General features: G+C 41.0%; 1 long non-coding RNA gene across 1 annotated transcript in view; it reads left to right on the top strand.

Moving 5' to 3' along the window:
- LOC120638478 overlaps nt 1-17,591 on the top strand; it is a 492,540-nt gene that overhangs the window by 296,830 nt on the left and 178,119 nt on the right. The window contains exon 4 of the long non-coding RNA XR_005660150.1: nt 14,092-14,182. This is a non-coding gene — a long non-coding RNA (uncharacterized LOC120638478). The remainder of the gene's footprint in view (nt 1-14,091; nt 14,183-17,591) is intronic.

Genomic DNA, 17,591 nt, shown 5'->3' with positions numbered 1-17,591 from the left:
CAAGTACTTGGAAAATAAAAACCAAGCTAGTGTTGCATTCACGACCCACACGAGCTTACCTTCTAAAGGAGAGAAGGAGATAAAAGTATTTACATACGAATTACAGAAAAATATTTGAATGCAGAATTAAAACGTGCAGGTACACAAGTGCTCAGAATGGGTATGAAGTGCATCCCTTTTAACTCATGTCTCTTGTTCAGACCTTCATGAATGGGGGAAACTGATCAACGTGTTCCGGTCTTGATGGACTTGAATAAAGTCATTGTCTCCCTTCCGTTCTCTCTCTTCTGGGGAAAACAACATCAATTCGTTTAACCTTTTATCAGTGGACTTATTTTCTAGTCCTCACTTTAATCATTTCAGTTACTCGTTTCTGATAAGATTTTAGATTTTAAATTGTTATTGACTCTTGGTGCTTATTATGTGTCTTCTTTGAAGGTATATATATGTGCTTTACACAGTTGCTTATTGTTGAATGCTACTGACTCCCAAATCTACCTCTCCAGCCCAATCTCTCTCCTGTGCATTCTTTCATTTCTTCCTGCCTTCAGTTCACCTCTATTCATATGTCCCACCAGCACCACAGACTGAATATTTCCAAAACAGAACACCCAATCTTCCCACCCAATCCCTCTGCTCACAGTACCTTTTTCATCACTGTTGACAACGCCACCATCTTCTGACTCACAAACTTGCAACTTTGGCATTATCCTTGACTTGTCCTCCCCCCTCAACCCACATTTTTAGTGTCTCACCGAATCCTGTCAATTGTACCTTTATAACTCTAGGATCTGCCCCTTTTTCTTCAAATTGCTGCCCTGCTGTTCCAAGGCCTTGCCATAATCTGCCTCAACTACCTCTCCACATAAGCCTCCTTGCTGACTTTCCTGACTCCAGCCTCTCCCCTCTCCAGAACATGTTTCACTCTGGTATCTGGTTTTATTTTATTTTTTTTGGGTTATGGTGGTTGTTAATTCTGCACAATCCTCTCCACACCTCAAAAACTTCCAGTGGTTGCCCATCCACTACCACATCAAAGAGAAACTCCTCATCACTGGGTTTTTAGCACTCAGTCAGTTTAGAGGAAGAGCTCACAGACCCTTATGTTCAGTTTGCACAACAACTAATTTATATGTTCATTCATTCAATAGTATTTATTGAGGACTTACTATGTGCAAAGCACTGTACTAAGCGCTTGGATTGTACAATTCGGCAACAGATAGAGACAATCCCTGCCCAGTGACGGGCTCCCAGTCTAAACAACGGAGACAGACGGCAGAGCAAAACAGAAGCAAAGAGAAGCAGCGTGGCTCAGTGGAAAGAGCCCGGGCATGGGAGTCAGAGGTCATGGGTTCGAATCCTTGCTCCGCCCCTTGTCAGCTGTGTGATCATGGGCAAGTCACTTAACCTCTCTGTGCCCCAGTTACCTCATCTGTAAAATGGGGATTAAAACTGTGAGCCCCACATGGGACAGCCTGATCACCTTGTATTTACCCCAGTGCGTAGAACAGTGCTCTGCGCATAGTAAGCGCTTAACAAATACCAACATTATTAGAACAAAACAGAAGCAAGACATCATCGTCAAGATAAATAGAATCAAGGAGCTATGCACCTTATTAACAAAATTAATCGGGTAATAAATAATATATACAAATGAGCACAGTGCTGAGGGGAGGGGGAGGGGGAAGGGCAGAGGGTGGGGGCAGGGAAGGGGGAGCTCAGTCTGGGAAGGCCTCCTAGAGGAGGTGAGCTCTCCGTAGGGCTTTGAAGAGGGGAAGAGAGTGAGTTTGGTGGCCGTGAGGAGGGAGGGCCTTCCAGGGCAGCAGTAGAATGCGGACCAGGGGTCGACGGTGGGATAGGCCTGAAAGGGGGATGGTGAGGACTTGAGCAGCAGAGGATCGGAGTGTACGAGATGGGCAGTAGAAAGAGGGAAGGGAGGTGAGGTAGGAGGGGACAAGTTGATGGAGAGCTTTGAAGCCAAGAATGAGGAGTTTTCGTTTCTGCCAAGGTCGATAGGCAACCACTGGAGGTTTTTGAGGAGGGGAGTGACGTGCCCGGAGTGATTTTGTAGAAAGATGATCTGGGCAGCGGAATGAAAAATAGACTGGAGTGGGGAGAGACAGGAGGAAGGGAAATTTGAGAGGAGACTGACACAATCCAGTCGGGATATCATGACAGCTTATACCAACACCATAGCAGTTTGGAGGTTTGGATAGGAGTTTGGATATGTTCCAGTATCCTATGTGGGCTCTGAAAATTTTGAGTGTTAATTCCGGGGCAAGACATGCTCTTTAAACCCTGGTCACTGCTAAAGTTTTGTAAATATGCCAATTGAACTCAAGAAGTACTTTGTGAATTTCTTATTGAACTAATTCCATCCCATCTGAAATATACGGGCCAGGAAGTCGGAAAGTCGTGGTTCTCACCGCGACTCCGTGCCTCAGATTACCTCATCTGTAAAATGGGGATTGACGTGGGACAGAGACTGTGATCCATCCGATTTGCTTGTATCCACCCAGACACTTAGTACAATGCTTGGCACACAGTAAGTGCTTAACAAATATCATTATTATTATCTGGCATGTAGTCATTTTCTGTCCTGAAGAAATTAAATTACTGACTGGTGATCTGAATTCATTCATATTTTAGAATGGCCAATGCATCTTTGGACCAAGACTATAGAATAAATTGAGAATAAATAAACTCTCAACCCACTGATACTACTATACAAATGAAATGTTAATAGTTAATGATTTTGATTTGATCCTTTAATTGATTTTTGTCTTCTTCATCAATTGCCCTCATAGTGGTATCACCAGGACAACATGGCTATTAGATGACTCTTCCAAAGAACCTATCAATTTTGAACTTTAAATCAATGCCCTGTGGCACCTGAAGGTTATCCTGTTCTGGTTTTGCTGATGAACTGAACTCTCCTGAGATTGCACAGCATCTTTTTAAAATAACTTCTTAAAATATAAGCTCTGAGAAAACAGCGACTGGATCTCTTTTTATGGCATTAATCACACTGGGCATGCCTCTATGGAAAATGGCAGTTATTAAATGAATGCATTGCGGTAGAAATAAGTTGACTTCAAATCTTGTGGAATTTTGGTGAGAAGATTTCATCTCACTTTGACACTTGCCCCTAACTTTTGTACAAAAGTTCTTTGAAAGACTTACAAGGGCTCGCTTACCCAACCTCCATCATCCAATTAGAGGAGAAAGATTTGCCATCATATGTTTGTATTTCTCTGCAAAGCAAGGAATATTAGCTAATAGGCTCTCTGACTGTCTGGGTTACATGATGATAAAACATCTAGATCGTGTCCTGAAGCAGAATGACAGCCGAGATCATTTGTCAGACACTGTGCATTTTTCTCAGTGGTGAAAAATGTGTATCCCTTCACCAGAAGTCCTTGGGGCAGATTTCTAATATTAGTGTCCTCTATAATTATCCCATCCCAAATTGGTCTTAATAAAGACTGTATCTCAGGTACCCTTTCGGAACTGAAGATTCGATAGTCAGCCAAGTTTGCTGTCACTGTTAAGACACGTTATGTCTGTGACGGTGACAGAACCAGTGACTGGGAATCAAGATAATAAAAATTGAAAAAGAAAGGTTAAAAAGGTACATTCCTGCCTAGAATTATTTTCTTTGATATTGGAGCATAGGCCTTATCATGAAACAAGACTGTAAATCAGTAAATGCAAAAAAAAAAAAAAGGTTTTTCTAGCTCATTTCTTTAATTCTGATTTGTATTTCCTCTTCTTCCTTTTGTCAGAACTGATCTGACACAGTTTTTTTTTTCCTGATAATTGACACCCTCATCCCATTTAGATGCTAATTACGGATGCAATTTCCCTTCCTCTTTTATTTCTATTAATCATGTTCATATTCCTGGGAATGGGTTGATGTTTATTGTTGGTTTAGCTTGTAGGCTAATGGTCGAGGCTGCATTGGTACAGAGGTAATTTCACAAAGGAATTATCTCAAATGGAAAAAGCTCCTATCTCTTCCAAATCTCCATGAGAAATACCTGACTAAAAAACACTCCTAATGCTAGCTGGGACATCCCCCTGTGAACAAGACTCTTGTTTCACGGAAACCAGATGGCTATCGCTTCCAAGGCTTGTCTTTTCACTCTGCTCCCACATTACAGTATCCTTAGGGACATTTTCCAGAATTCAGGGAGATTGACGGTAGAATGAAAAGAGCAGCCCAGAACCACCCACAAACGGAACGGCTGTCAATCAACAGCTGGCTAGTAAGGAAAAAATAAGATATAATCTTCAGAAGAAATAACCCTCCCTTGTATGTATTCAGCCTATTGCTTTTCAATCTTATTCTCCCCTTCCTTTCTGCGTCACCCTTACACTTGGATTTGCATTCTTTATCCACCCCTCCCTCAGCCCCACAGTTTTTAGTACATATCCATAATTTATTTATATCAGTGTCTGCCTCCCCTTCTATATTGTAAGGTTATTTTGGGCAGAATATATGTCTACCACCTCTATTGTATGGAACTTAGCTTAGTGGAAAGAGACCGGGCTTGGGAGTCAGAGGACGTGGGTTCTAATCGCGGCTTTACCACTTGTCTGCTCTGTGACCTTGGACAAGCCACTTAACTTCTCTATACCTCAATTACCTCATCTGTAAAATGGGGATTAAGACTGTGAGCCCCACGAGGGACAACCTGATTACCTTGTATCCATCCCAGGGCTTAGAAAAGTGCTTAGCTCATAGTAAGCACTTAACAACTACCATAAATAGTAGTACTATTACTACTCTCCCAAGCACTTAGTACAGTGCTCTGCACATGGTAAGTTGTTCAGAAAATATGATTGATTGATGAATAACAGAAAGCACCAGTGGGAAATTATCCTCTCACCAACTGGAAAATGAATGAATTTATTTGCATCTGTAATGAATATAGATTCCCACCAACATGGCCAAGATGCTATTTAGCTTACTCGGTCCAATCTGGATCACATTTGCCAAATGGGTCTGATAGAATTCACTGTGACATCTTAGTTTGTCCATCCTTCAGAGACTATGCAATGTTGGAGGTCGCCAAAGAATACATATCGACGTGGCCACTCTCTCCAAAGACCTCACGTCTCTTGGGAAACTAACGTTTAGTCATGGAACTTGCCAGAAACAGGTTTGCATGTAATATCCAATTCCCAAATATCCACAGGGATTACTTATCCAGGTGAAGGATTATTCAGTCCTCTTCCCCTTGAGATGAGGTTTTGTTTGTTTGTTTGTTTGTTTGTTTGTTTTAAGAACACCTTACACTCATGTGAAGCAGAGATCTGTGCCTATGCACAAACACTGAATTTTTTACACAGGTATTGTCTATCAATCAATCAGTCGTATTTATTGTCCACTTTGTGCTGAGAACTACAGAAAGCACCTGGGTAAGGAATTTGATTGTCATGATCCCCCATCAGCAAGGAGTTTACAGTCTAAAGACAGAGAAGGACGTTAAATTACGGATATGTACTTAAGAGCTACAGAGCTGAGGGTGGGTTTAATAAAGTGAGCAAATCCAAGAGCAATCACAACAGAGAGGAGAGAGGAAGTAGAACTGAAAGCCTGGTCCGGTTATTAATCTGAGAGTTTAGAAATTGACAGTCTTCTAAGAGTTAAGATGCAATTCCTAAATTCATCTGTTTAGGGGTTCCCAGACTTAAAACACAATTTAAGGGAATTTCATATTAACTAGAAAAGCATCAGCTTCTAAGTACAACGTTAGAGGATCGATACGTATTCTTCCATTACCACAGATTTCCAATTATAAAGCTTGTAACAAGGGACTGCTTCTGTTCAAAGCTGAAGAGCCGTTATGAAATACAGTGCTTATGGAAAGGTACTTAAGCCATGTACCCATCGCATGTAACTTGAAGCACTGGACGAATTCAGAGAATCAAGAGTTGAGGGACATGATCAAGTGAAATTTCACAATAAGAAATCCTTGATGGTTTAAAACACTTTAGCCTACATCAGAGCCCCTGGACAGCTGGGCCTTCCACTTTGGAGGTCCTTTTAATCAGCAGTGATGAGTTGCAGAATAAAATCAGGGACCAGATCTTGACATTGAAGAATGCTTGGAGAGTCACTTGTATTCACTCTTCCCTGGACAATTGCATGACTGATGCTCTCATGAAACTTTGGAAGAGGTAGTCTTCTGGCAACAAATTGGCACTTGCTCATTCTTTGTCATAAAGGACTAGCATTCATGATCTTGAGTACCTAAGATAAAGTTTGTCAGTGCAATGAGCTTTTGGAAAAAAAAAAAAAAAAGCAGATCCTCGAATGAGGTCTGTCTGGAGCTGTAAGACCAAATAATCATTCATTCATTTATTCAATCGTATTTTTATTGAGTGCAGAACACTGTACTGTCGGTATTTGTTGAGCGCTTACTATGTGCAGAACACTGTTCTAAGCGCTGGGGGAGATACAGGGTCATCAGGTTGTCCCACGTGAGGCTCACAGTTAATCTCCATTTTACAGATGAAGTAACTGAGGTACAGAGAAGTTAAGTGACTTGCCCACAGTCACACAGCTGACAAGTGACGGAGTTGGGACTCGAACTCATGACCTCTGACTCCCAAGCCCAAGCTCTTTCCACTAAGCCACGCTGCTTCTCTACAGCTTGGGAAGTACAACTCAGACAGGATCCTTGTTTGAGCTAATGAATATCCACGTTGAAATGTTTCAAAGAATCATGGCCCTTGAGGATCTTTGAAGGATTAAGACCATCCTGAACTCACTCATTCTGTGACATGGGAGATAGAGTATGGGCCTGGGAGTCATGGGTCATGGGTTCTAATCCTGGTTCTGCAACTTGTCTGCTGCATGGCCTTGGGCAAGTTACTGCACTTCTCTGGGCCTCAGTTTCCTCATCTGTATAATGGGGATTGAGACTGTGAACCCCCTGTGGGGCAGGGACTATGTCCACCCCACTTTGCTTGTATCCCCCCCCAGGGCTTAGTACTGTGCCTGGCACATAGTAAGCACTTAAATATCATAGCCATCATCATTATTATTATTATCTCAGCCAGACTGTCACTCGGACAGTTATATCAAAGTAGGCATTGGTGATATTGTTGGGGTTTCTTTAGGTTATTTGAGAACTGTGATTGAGTTTTCCATTGTTGAAGGCTCATATTGTCCTAGCACAATATTTGAAGGACTTTGGAAAGGCATTTAAAGCGATGAAGTCAATTGGCTTTTAATGCCTCTATCCTTATCCATTTTACCCTTGAAAATTACTACTCTGCAGCTGCCCGTGGATAATAGGAACTTCACTAGGATGGGTTGGCTTTTAAGTATGCTGTTCTCTAGGTTTTGGGCATTCAGGCAGTCTTATTTATTGAGCACTTACTGTGTGCAGAGCACTGTGCTAGGTGCACTAGGACCAAAAGTGGTATTTTTGGTTGATGCCATATGTGAGTTGCTCCCTATTGAGTTTGTTTAGCTGATGTTATGCCCGCGTCTCACCCGTTATCTTTAGGATGGCTCACACATTCAAGTCCTTGCTCTGGACATGTGTATGTGTGTGTGTGTGTGTGTGTTTTCATGCCCAGAGCTGAAGCTTTCTGTGAAAGCAGACTACCTGACTCCAAAAATATCTCTTCTCCTATTTCAAAAACTCAGTCATGAATCACCATCATGCAAATATATTTTGTGCTTCCTTAACTTGCATTTTTAATTTTCACCACATCCATAAACATTTTCGAGATTTATTACTCCACATATGTTCGGGTCATCCAAGTAAATATTGGTGGCAAAGAAGTACAAATACTGGAGTTCGTCTAACTTGTACTTTTATGGATGTCGTTGACTTTGATCGGTTAATCATGGTAAACAGGATATGACAAGAATGGAGAGTTTATTGAATAGTGATGAGCTAAAGAACCATAAAAATCACAAAACACCTTAGACTCCCTTGATAAGATCAGTTATTTTGTGGAACGTTATTCTTTGAAATATTTCAACTTCCAAGATGCACTAAAGTTAAAACCTACAGAGAACTCTAGGATCCTTCTTGCTTTGATTCATATTGGAAGTGGCTGAAGTTGTCAAATTTAACTGCGTTAGAATTATGAGTTAGAAAGAAATTAGGGCAATAAAATTAGCTGAAGAACTTGTGCGTGTGTGTATGCGTGTGTGTGAATAATTGATGGGTACATATCTCTGTTTTAAGGGAAGATGAGTCGTTTTGCTTCTGTGGTGAGAAAGGCATCTTTGATGAACCAATCTATAGCTGATCTGCTAAAGGTCCACATTCTGGGTAATGCTATTCTTCTGTGTCCTGAGCAAGCGTCTGCACTTTCATCAACCAGGTTGTAATAGGGTTCTCACTTGTGGACTGCAGAAAGACCACGTGGGACAAGTATATGTGAGTTCCATAAAGGCTTCTCATCTCTCAAAACTGACACAAACTTACAGCCATAAGTGATCGGGGGGAAAAAAAGCCTTTAATGGGAACAGGTTTTAGAAAAATATTTTTAACAATTTTGAATAGAAATAAATTAGTGTCCTCGATGTAGAACAAAATTAAGTTGATGCTAATGTTTATATAAATATAAAAGGTATTGCTGAAATCAGAAAATAGAATTAAGGCTAATGGGTCTAATATTGCTGTGATGGATCGAGGTTGAGTGTGTTCTCCAGCTTTTGACATCAGGTATCGGAACTCCCTTTGGGTTATAATAAGGGAAATCTTCCACCAAGGGCTTTGTTCAGAGCTCTGCCCATAGAAATTGCTCAGTGAGTGAACCAATAGCATTTAGTGATTCCTTAGCATATGGAGACTATTGTTGTGAGGGCTTGGGTGAATACGTTTCAGCAGAGTTGGTAGACGGTAGAGTTGGTAGGAATCATCTCTTGCTTTCCCAAATGATTTTGACAGTGCACCGGACCCAATAAGTTTCGATAAAATGACCATTACTACTCAGTCCTTCCGAAAGCAAACAACTTGTGGCATTTGGCGGGCTTTTGAACAATTGGCTCGTTTACATTCTGGTAGATTTACCTAGAGGGGAATATTGCTAAAGATTGGAATAGTCACTCAACTCCATAATATGTAAAGATCAGTCTGATCCGGTGGTCCGTTTTATAAGTTCTCATATTTTCATTTCTTTTCACCATGTGAGATGAATTCAGATATCTTAATTCAGTTTGGTTGTGATTTAGTCTTTCATTCAATTAATTCAATCATATTTATTGAGCACTTTACTGTGTGCTAAGGACTTTCACTATACTGAGCGCTAGGGAGAGTACAATACAATAACAGTCATATTCCTGCCCACAGTGAGCTCACGATCTAGAGGGGGAGACAAACACTAATATAAAGATAGATAAATAATTTAAAGATATATGATCTTAAAACCTCTGGTATTTTAACAAAAAAACGGTTGTAGAGTACTCTCCCAAACACTTAGAACAGTGCTTTGCACACAGTCAACATTCAGTAAATGCCATTGATGGAGTGAGCCTATGTTTCCAGTTAAAATACACCAGAGCACGTGTCCACATTTAGATAAAACATGCATTTCCCATTAGTCACTATTAGCCTTCCTTTTTTTCATTTTTCATAATGTGCAGGTTGTAATTCCCTTATGGCTACAGATGAAAGATTTTTGAAATATATGATTAGCCCTGGTTTACCATAAAAACACCCCTCTCCTGAAGAGTCTTGCCTCCCAATTACTTAGAAACCCAAATGAAACAATATACAGTAGGCCATACTGCATGAATGTGTTTAGTTTTCTGACATTTTACATTTTCTTCATGCATATTTAGATTTACAGTTACATTCTAGCCAAGTAATTCTCTGACATTTGGCAAATAAGAAGTTGGTGAAATTGTCTCTCTATATGTATATCTTTTTTGTTAACTCATTTTGCCATCATCCCTATTGCCTTCTGAATATATCTACCAACTAGTATGCTCTTGCTCATATGTGTCTTGCACATCTAAAAGCAAGAAAATGTCATTCCTTTGGAACATTTTTGGATTTTATTTATTTGGGAGGGGTTTTCATTTTTTTTTTTGATTCATATGAGTGTTCTTTAGAATTTATAACGCATAGAAACGTTAATATGAAAATGAACAACAGTCTAGCTTCTAGTATGGAAAAACGGATGAGAAATCTATGTCCAAGTTAGTTTTGCTTATAGTATTTTTTATGCTATAAATTTTGATTTTCAGTCAAAACAACCAGTTCTGCCAAGGTGAACTGTAACTGCCGTAACGTTTGTGTAACACAATGTGGTTATAACATGTTGGAAGGATTAGTGTGTTGGGCAAAACAGCCAAAGACTCTCAACTAGGAGCAAGTTGCATATGGCACCTACTAAAAGTCTGAAGCTTCTACATCCACTTCTGGTTGCTAAAACCTAGCCAGCAACATGCTCAAAAGCACATCCACCCTAATGCAGGCCCTGTTATCCACCGGCAGCTGCAGAGTGAAGATATTTAAAGGGTAAAATTAATTAGGGAAACAGCGGGGTCTAGACGAAACTGCACGGACCTGGGCATCGGAGGCCCTGGCCTCTTCTCGCAGCTCTGCCACTTTGCTGCATGGCCTTGGGCAAGTCACTTAACTTGCTTGGGCCTCACTTAGCTCAACTATAAAATGGGGATTCAGTACCCATTCTCCCTCCTATGTAGACTGAGCCCCATGTGTGACAGGGACTGCGTCCAAACAATTAACGTGTATCCACACTGGTGCTTAAAGGAGTGCTTGACACAAAGTAAGTGCAAAACAAGTACCATACTTATTATAAAACAACCTAGAAATTGAGAGTAGATTCAGTGTAGGAAGAAAAGATTGTGCACACTTGCAAGGGATCAGTCGAGTTGGGATGCTACAGTCCTGTCCTGCTTCTTCCCCAGCCTTACTGTGCTGTACCGTAAGAGTACATGGTGCTTCTGTTTTGCTTTTCAACTTCTCTTAATTATATTATATTATTATATTCAACTTAAATTATAATAATAATAATTATTATAGTATTTGCTAAGTGCTTACTATGTGCCGGTCACTGAACTAAGCCCTAGGATGAATACAAGCAAATCAGGTTGGACACAGTCCCTGTCCCACATGGGACTCAGAGTCTTAAATCCCCATTTTACCGATGAGGTAATTGAGGCCCAGAGATGTGACATGAGTTGCCCAAGGACACACAGCAGACACGTTGCAGAGTCCGGATTAGAACCCATGACCTTCTGACTCCCGGGCCCGTGCTCTATCCGTTACCCTATGTATTTACCACATGAAGTACCAGCAAGTGACAAGAATGTGAGATATTCTACCAGTGGGTGAAACTAAAAATATAGAGGAGCTGGTAGCCAAAAATGGTCTTATCTTCAAACTAATTCTTGACATACTAGCAAAAAAAAAAAAAAAAAAAGAAAGAAAAGAAAACTTGACCTTTTGTGTCTTTGTAAGTATCATTGAATCAATAGTTTCTGTAATGGTTTTCCTTTATCACAGGTTCTTTAAGATTATTATCTCCACATTGTAGGAGAAATCAGTGTTACTCATTGCCCCTTTAGAATTAATATGTAGGGTCCCATAGTGGTTTCACTGGAAATAATCAGAAATGGAAATATCGATCAATCATATTTATTGAGCACTTACTGGCTGCAGAGCACGGTGCTAAGCACCTGAGTGAATACAGTAGAGTCGGTAGACACGTTCCCTGCCCACAACGAGTTTACATTTTGTTCAAATTATATTAGGGAAACTTCGAAGTCCCTTTTCCCTTCTCACTGGCTCCTCGTATGACAGAGGTTATCTATACAATAATTATATTTTATTATTATAGGTTCTTCTGGGATTCAGGTGTACTTTGGATCTTGAACCCAAGATGTCAAGTGCAATTTGGCAGGGGGAGAGGGGGCTCTGGTTTTTTTTTTTTTCAGTTTAAATAATCAAATACTACATTGTAGGTATGGTTGGTTGATTTTATTTTTCTAAAATGTATCATGATATACTGTAACTAGTGATTGCAAATGGATGCTGGTCTTTTTTAGAGAAAGTAATTCTGCTAATTTTGTTCATGCTGAAGAGCAATGTATTAGTAAAAGTTGATGATGATCTTTTCACCATTAGAAAAGGAACATCCGTTATATTTGCAGTTGATTAGTAGAATGGGCAGGGAAGAAAATCTTTGAATATATCTTTCAGATACTCTGGTAGTTTTTAAGTTCTCCTAAATATAAAGGTATCTTATTGGACTTATGCAATTTTGAAATTAATTATATGCATCAAAGTGATGGAAAGAAACCTTCACTTATAGTGATGTCCAGTCACTTGATGTATATTTAGTCAGTTTTTAATGTCACTTGATGATTAAGAGAACCCTAAACTTCATCTTTTGATATAAATATATAATCAAATACCCATCATTACTAAGCAGTATACTGCAAATATATTGATATTTAAATTAAAAACTGGTTTGTGACCCATGTTTTTGAATTTTGGCTTGCCAAATGGAATGAAGAGATGTTACATTCTTTTAGCACTATTTACTTTTTCTATTTGGGGGAAAAAGGGGTGACAAGAAAAAAGTACTATTGCTATCTGGGAACGTGCCCCAGTATTATTAATGTTTAGCAAAACCTGAAAATGATATATCATTTCACAACATACAGTACAATTCCCATATGCTTATATATTTTTGCACTTTGCAGGGTCAGATCTTTAGTTCCTCTCCCCGTTCACCTCTTTGATATACCTATTGGATTAAAAAAATACTCACTAATTCTGTATATTAAGGGCCAGACTCTTTTTTCCTTGTTTGTCAATAATGACATGAAAATAACTCTGCACAGAATAATATGACCCAAGATCCCAAAGTAATTCAATCAGTCAATCATAGTTATTGAACACTTTCTGCACCAAGAGCTTAGAAGACTACAGTATAAGAGACTTGGCAGACATCTTACTTGTCCACAAAGATCTTACCGTTTAAAGGGAGAGATAGACATGATTAGAAATAAATAAATTAGGAATATGTACATAAGTGCTGTGTGGTTGATCGGTAGGGTGAATATCAAATACGTAAAATCACTACTTCAATTTCATCATTTGCTAAATGGAGATATAATATTTGCTTAAAGAGTACTTGCTCTCAGACACAGTCCCTATCCACATGGAACTAAGAGTCTCAGAGGGAAGGAGAATGGCTACTTTCCATTTTACAGATGAGGAAACAGAGAGGTCGAGTGAGTTGCCCAAGGTAGGCAAATGGCATAGCCAAGACTAGAATATGGATCTCCTGATTCCCCATCCTTCCCTTTTTCCACTAAGCCATGTTGTCTCCCAGTTTTCAGCCAGCTTCCCTTTAATGCGTCTTTTTTCACTGCTTAACGAAGACCGAGTGCTGTAGGAAGTCAGGGAATGCCTTCCAAAGAACCCACGGCCATTTGGGTGGAATGGGATATATCGTCAGATGTTTCACTCTCTCAGCTTTGGACAATCTGAATCGTCCTAACTCCCAGGTACAGAGTGAATTTCTGAACGGAGAACTCCCTGTTGAGAAGCAGTATGGTCTAGTAGAAAGAGAATGGGCCTTGGGGGGGTCAGAGGACCTGGGTTCAAATCCCAACTCCACCACTTGTCTGCTGTACAATCTGGGGCAAGTCTCTCAACTTGTCTGAGCCTCAGTTAACTCATCTATAAAATGGAGACTAAGACTAGAAACTTCAGGTGTCCCATCTGATTAGCATGGCGTAGCGGGTAATACATGGGCCTGGAAGGCCGTAGGCCATGGTTTCTAATCCTGGCTCTGCCACTTTTTTGTCTGGGTGACCTTGGGCAAGTCACTTCACTTCTCTGGGCCTCAGTTCCTTCATCTGTAAAATGGAGATTAAGACTATGAGCCCTGTGTTGGGCAGGGACCTCTGTCCAACCCGATTATCGTGTATCTGCCCCAGATCTGAGAACTGTTCCTGGCAAGTAAGTGCTTAACAAATATCATAATTATTAGTATTATTATTCAGAATTTTGGATTTCCTCCTTTGATTACTTAACCCACTTCACCCAAATGTGTTCCGGCTTTTCTGCGTAGGTCTGCCTTATTCGGATAAACTTGCTGATCGCTGTTGTGCTGACCACTGCCGGCGGGAGTCTCAGACTGCGTTTCTTCAAAAAGAAGCACCGTAAGTGAACCCTCGACATCATATATTCTTAAACCATACCCGAGCCTCCTTGCTTATCACCTGTTCGATGAATGGTCAAATGGGAGTTGTTATATGACCTCCCCAAAAGTCATGTCGTTTGCCACCTCTGATTTGATCTTTATCAAAGTCCTATTAATCGTGGCAAACCCTCTGCCGAACTCGCCGCGCCTCTAGACGGGTCTGACAAGTGTCTCTGGCAAGACCGTTTCAATTTAGAGCAAGTTTAATTAAGACTCTCACTAGAGGAGCCCCACAGGCCTGCCTACAAACCTCCTAATATGCAATGCAATTATTGCGGATATCTTGGGATTCAGGACCAAGCATGTGGACAAATTATCTGTCAGGAATTATAATACGCCACATAACTAGCAATTACCACATAAGAGAGGGAGAGGCGTTGTATGGGGGCGCCAAGGAGGAGGGGCCCCTTGGCAACTTAACTGCACGTTTTATTAACAGGGTAAAAAGGAAAAGGAAAAGAACCCAGTGAATTTTAGAGGCGACCGACTAAAAATGCTTTTTGGGGGATGATTTTAAAAATAAAAACCTGTGTACAGCATTTCTGTGGCTCGACGACGATGGAGAAGCCTATTTATACACACGCAATTTTAGTAAATGAGATATTAGCCTGAAAGTACATGTGGATTCAGGTTGACGGTTTGGATATGCGTGCCCTATATTTGCATGCATAGATAAATCTACATGGCCCTGATTTTCTGAACCAGTTTAGTTTTGCAACCAGCAACTCATAAGTATTGATATCTTCCTACTCTTTTGACTTTGTGCTTTACCGTTCTTCTCCTCATTCTCTCACTCCTCCCACCTGCCACCTAAATATTCATTAAAGCTGCTTTTCTTATTTCCGCCGGCTCAGAAGTAGCATTTTCGGTCCACCTTTTCCAAATGTTTGACCTTGCTGCTTTTCTGAACATAAAAGTCTTATTCTCCGCAGAACTGCTGGTGGTATGAGAAGCTATCAGTCAATTTTACAGACGCTTCAAACACTTCAATTCACTACCGAGTTAACAGTATTACAGTAAATCTCACATTATGGGATCTATTTCCAAATAATTGACTTAGGAACAAGTATTATTTTGGCCATATCTTGCATGCGGTTGGATCAGTAGTCTGGTTGTAGCCCCGTATAGTAGGTCATTAAGAGTTAGGCTAACGATGTTAGGCTAATGACAAATGTCATTCTTTGACCTTTTAGAAGCAGTATGGAGTAGTGGATAGAACACAGGTCTGGAAGTCAGAAGGTCATGGGTTCTAATGCCAGCTCCGCCATTTGTCTGCTGTGTGACCTTGGGCAAGTCACTTTACTTCTTCATGCCTCAGTTACCCCATTCAGAAAATGGGGATTTAGATTGTGACCCCTGCTTGGGATGTGGACTGTGTCCAACCCCATTTGCTTGTATCCACCCCATCGCTTAGTACAGTGCCTGACATATAGTAAGCACTTAACAAACACCATAATCATTATTAATAATTATTATTATTATTATTTTAGGTCACATCTCCTACCGTCTAACACGGTGTTATTAAGGTCAAGGCTAAAGTATCCTTGGTGGGAATAAGTTCCTCACAGGCAGGGTTCATGACTACCACCTCTGTTTTATTGTTCTCTGCCAGTTGCTTGTACAGTGCTCTGCATCCAGGAAGCACTCGATACCATTGATGGATTACTCTTCAACTGCTCGCTACCTCTCAACTTTCGTATCCAAGCAACTGCTAAAACCTTCCAATTCTTAGTCCGCAAACATTTCTGAATCGGCCCATTCCTTTCCAGCCACCATCTTGATCCGAGCTCTTGATCCAAGCCTACTACATTCTCCTTGTTGGTTTCATTGTCTCCAACCTCTCCCCAGCTCCAACCTTTAATATATCCAGCGGTAAGGATCATCTTCTTGAAGCGGCCCTTCTCACACATTTCCGCTCATTTCCCTTTGCAGCAAGGCAAATCCCCTCATGATCAACTTAAAGGCTCTCCACTGATTGTCCCCATTTCATATAGCCGCACCTTCACCCGCTATTGTCTCTATCTATCCCCCTATAGACTGTAAGGTCACTGTGGACAGGGCACTCAGTGAATACAATTGAAGGAATGAATGAATCTAGGTATATTCGTATATATTTTATTGTGCTTTTTCAAGTTCTTAATGCAGTGCTTTACATCAGGTGGACATTTCAGCTTTACTACTATAATTGTTTCTATTACTATATTGAGCGCCTGGGGGACCCATTAGGAGAGAAGATAGGGAGAGCTGTGGTCTGTCAGATATGGGGGAGGACATTCCAGGCAGGGAGTAGGAGGTGTGAATAAGGGATCGGTGGCCAAGAGGTTGGCAGAGGGAGAGGTGCAAATGAGGTGCAGTGAGTAGTCTAGATTGAGAAGCAGGTTAGAGGGAAATGAGAGGGTATAAATTGGAGGGAGAGAATTGACAGAGTGTTTTAAAACCAATGGTCGGGGTGTCTGTGTGAGGAATGGGTGAATGTTTGGAGATCTGTGCAGAGCAGCATTTAAGAAGAATAACATGAGCAGCAGAGTGAAGTACGAACAAGAGAAGGAGGAAGACTAGGGCCTGGGAGACCGATGAGGAAGGTGCTTCAGTAATCGAGCTGGAATATGACAAGAGTTTGGACAGAATTATTAACTGGGATTTGATGATAATGATAATTATGACATTGGTATTTGTTAAGCATTTACTATGTGCCAAGCGCAGTACCAAACACTGGGTGTGTTGTTGTTGTCTTAAGCTGTCGAGTCATCTGACCCATAGTGACGCTATGGACACATCTCTCCCAGAATGCCCCACTTCCATCTGCAATCGTTCTGGTAGCTTATCTGTAGAGTTTTCTTGGTAAAAATACAGAAGTGGTTTACCACTGCCTCCTTCCACGCAGTAAACAGGTCTTCACCCTTGACTCCCTTCCATGTCGCTGCTGCCCAGCACAGGGGAGTTTTGACTTGTAGCAGATTGCCTTCTGCTGGCTAGCCACTATCCAAGCTAGGAATGGACTAGGAAGACCTCTACTTGACCCTCCCCCCTGTAGTCGAGACTGGTAGAGTACTGGAAACTCTCCAGGTGTGACCCCGAGTGGGGAGCACTGGGGTAGATACAAGGTAATCAGGTCGAACACAATCCCCATTCCACCTGGGCTTCTCAGACTAAGTAGGAGGAAGAACAGGTATTGAATCATCATTTTTCAGATGAGGAAATTGAGACACATCAAAGTTGTGACCTGCCCAAGGTCACACAGCTGGCAAGTGGCCAAGGCAGGAGTAGAACCCAGGCCCCCACTCTGTCCACTAGATCATTGCTGTTTCACAAGGGCAGGGTTAGTGACAGTTGGGAGAAAGAGGAAGGGGCATATCCTGCAAATTGTT

This window comes from Ornithorhynchus anatinus, chromosome 6, assembly GCF_004115215.2.
Source record: "Ornithorhynchus anatinus isolate Pmale09 chromosome 6, mOrnAna1.pri.v4, whole genome shotgun sequence".
NCBI lineage: Eukaryota > Metazoa > Chordata > Mammalia > Monotremata > Ornithorhynchidae > Ornithorhynchus > Ornithorhynchus anatinus.
The sequence above is the reverse complement of the archived record's forward strand: the minus strand, read 5'-3'. Positions and strand labels throughout refer to the sequence as shown.